Source organism: Gossypium arboreum, chromosome 2, assembly GCF_025698485.1.
Source record: "Gossypium arboreum isolate Shixiya-1 chromosome 2, ASM2569848v2, whole genome shotgun sequence".
In the NCBI taxonomy this organism is placed as follows: Eukaryota; Viridiplantae; Streptophyta; class Magnoliopsida; order Malvales; family Malvaceae; genus Gossypium; species Gossypium arboreum.
In genome coordinates this window covers 49898196-49901542 of record NC_069071.1, presented here as the reverse complement: position 1 = coordinate 49901542, position 3347 = coordinate 49898196, and the positions used below count along the sequence as shown (strand labels likewise).

Genomic DNA, 3347 nt, shown 5'->3' with positions numbered 1-3347 from the left:
ACTAAAATCCCCCCTTGGCTGATCATTCAAAGCATCTCATTCATTCCTTATTCATTTCACAACACTTCTCTCCTCTATCATTCTTTTTCTCTCATTTTTCCATTTCAGTTCCCTTGCTCTTGTGTCGATTTATTCATTTGGAAAAGGGGTGTTATTCAACCATTTTGGAGCTGTAATTGATATTCATCAAAGTCTTGACCAACGAGGACAACAAGAAGGAAGAACAGAGCAACCAAGTAATGCTTCGAAAAACCACCAAATTTGATTCTTGTTCCCTATATCTTTAAATTTTTGTTGTTGTTATGAACATATCTATGAGTATTCATGTTGCTGGAATGGTTAATTTCATCAACTTAGTTTGAATTTAATTCGTGTTGGGTTGATTGCATTTCGTCTTCTTAAATTGTTAAAATTGTGTTTATGTTGTTATTGGCCTCGGTAAAATGCTTGATTAAGTAAAATCATGCCTAAGTTATTCTTGCGTTACGACTATGAGGTAACTAATGAATTAATTATTTAAACGGATTGAAATTGTAATTAATTAACACAGTACTTCATCAGTGCATGTTTATTCTTCTAAGGTAGCTGAAGGTTAAATTAGCATTGTATCTGGCGATATTATTGCCTTGCATAACTCGCAAGATTATTGTGATTAAATTGTTTCAAGGTAGTGATACCTTGTTACCGCACATAGTCTTTTATATGCTTCTTAGATTTAATTAATTGTTTAATTGACATAGGGATAAGCAAGAGATTAGTTCAGATTAATGAGTATGTATGTGCAATAACATGTTTGCTTACTAGAATCTGTTTAGTCGGTTGAATTGACATAGGGATATGTCAAGAGATGAATGGATTTTGGTATGTAAGTATGTTCATAAGTTAGCAAATTACCGGGTCGCCATGATTTTACTCGTAACAATATAAACATAAGTTTAATAATTCTAAGATGAGAAGTACAATTATATCATCTTGATTAAATCTTATTTAGAAACGTGCATTAGAACTTTCTTTTACTTCATTTTTTATTTATTTTAATTTTCTTAAGTTTTAATCACCCTCTTTAAACAAAATATTTTTCTTCACCAAAGTGTTTTAAATTGCATTCATAAATAATCCTTTTCACAGTCCCTATGGGTACGATGACTTGACAATTACTTGTCACTTTATTACTTGTTGCGATTGTGTACACTTGCACATTTTCGTCGTTCCAAGTTTTTGGCGTCGTTGCTCAGGACTGTTTTAAAAAGTCATTATTTGGGAATTTGTTAGTTTACATTTTGGTTTTTTTTTGTTTAATTTTTAACTTAATTAATTTTTCTGTGATTATTTTAGGTGTTTATGAGTATTGATTGAATTATTGACCTTCTCCGTTTAGACCCTAAGATTGAATGAACTTTACGACAGCAAAGAAGACAAGCACATCAGAGGAGGACCGAAGAGATGAACTTCAGAAATCCAATCCATGGAAATGGAGCAAACCTTGCTCAAAATCCTATCCTTATTGCTGATGATAGGGATAGAGCTTTACGACAGTATGCTGTACCAATATTTAATGATCTTAATCCGGGTATTAGGAGACCCGAAATTGAGGCACAATAGTTTGAGCTGAATCCAGTCATGTTCCAAATGCTTCAGACAGTGGGCCAATTCAGTGGAATGCCTACTAAAGATCCTCACCTACACTTAAGACTATTTATGGAGGTGAGTGATTCTTTCAAGTTAGTCGGAGTACCCGAAGATGCATTACGATTGAAGTCATTCCCATATTCCCTGAGGGACAGAGCTCGAGCCTGGTTGAAGTCATTCCCATATTTGCTGAGGGACAGAGCTCGAGCCTGGTTGAACTCATTGCCACCGAGCTTAATTTACACATGGCAAGAGTTAGCAGAAAGTTTCCTTATGAAGTATTTCCCGCCTAGTAAGAATGATAAGTTGAGGAACGAGATCACTGCCTTCCAACAAATGAATGATATGTCCTTGTATGAGGCATGGGAAAGGTACAAAGAGTTATTACGAAAGTGCCCTCATCATGGAATCCCATATTGCATCCAACTTGAGACATTTTATAATGGTCTCAATACTCACACGAGGATGGTAGTTGACGCTTCTGCTAATGGTGCTCTCCTTTCTAAGCATTACAATGAGGCTTATGAAATTATCGAGAGGATTTTCAGCAACAATTACCAATGGCCAACCAACCGAGCAACGTCAGGAAGACAAGTTGCTGGAATATATGAAGTAGACGCTTTTACTACACTCGCATCTCAGGTATCATCAATATCCTCAATGCTTAAAAAATTTACTACTAATAGGTCTAACAGTTTTGCAGCACAACCACCAAATCAATTTGAAAATATAGGCTGTGTTTATTGTAGGGAAGGACATTTTTTCAAAGAATGTCCATCAAACACAGAATCCATGTGCTACATAGGTAACTAGAACCAAAACCGATGAAGGCAAGGACTGCAATCCAATTTTTATAACCCATCGTGGCGAAACTACCCAAATTTTTCCTGGAGTAACCAAGGAGCTAGAGCCAGTAATACTTACGCCCAACCTAGATCGACCTACCCATCAAGTTTACCCCAAAAAGTTTAGAAACCAACCCAAGCTGAACCATCCAATGGCTTAGAAAATCTGTTGAAGACATACATTGCCAAGAATGATGCCTTAATCCAAAGCCAAGTAGTTACATTGAAAAACCTAGCAAACCAAATGGGGCCAGCTTGCAACTGAACTCAGGAATCGACCCAAGGCACTTTACCTAGTGTACAGAAAATTCGAGGAATCCGGGGAAGGAGCATTAAAAAGCATTAACATGTAGGAGTGGAAAGATAGTAGAGCCCAACACCATTGAAGCTGAAAAGGAGCAAGCTTATGCTCAATAATCAAAGAAAGTTCAACCGATTGTTGAAACTTTAGTTTCACAAGAACCAGAATCTGCAAAACCCGACAAGGTAATCTCAGAACTAGCTAATTCCAATAAAGAAACCACCACCACCCTACCTTCAAAGACTTCAAAAGTAGAAGCAAGAGATTCAATTCAAGAAGTTCCTAGATGTACTCAAGTAACTTCATATCAACATCCCGTTGGTTGAAGCACTTGAGTAAACGCCGAACTAAATCAAATTCATGAAGGATATCCTGTCCAAAAAACAAAGACTTGGAGAATTTGAGACGGTAGCTCTGACGAAGAATGCTGTGCGTATCTTCAAGACAAACTACCCCCAAAATTGAAGGATGTTGGATGTTTTACCATACCTTGCAACATTAAAGCAACATATTGTGGTAAGGCACTATGTGACTTGGATGCGAGTATCAACTTGATGCCTATGTCAAATTTA

At 36.6% G+C, this 3347-nt stretch overlaps 1 non-coding gene across 1 annotated transcript; it reads right to left on the bottom strand.

The window, feature by feature from the left end:
* Positions 1 to 1932: 1932 nt before the first annotated feature.
* Positions 1933 to 2039, bottom strand: LOC128289747 (small nucleolar RNA R71). The gene has a single exon (XR_008279391.1). It is a non-coding gene; the product is annotated as a small nucleolar RNA R71 (small nucleolar RNA).
* Between the last annotated feature and the right edge of the window lie 1308 nt (positions 2040 to 3347).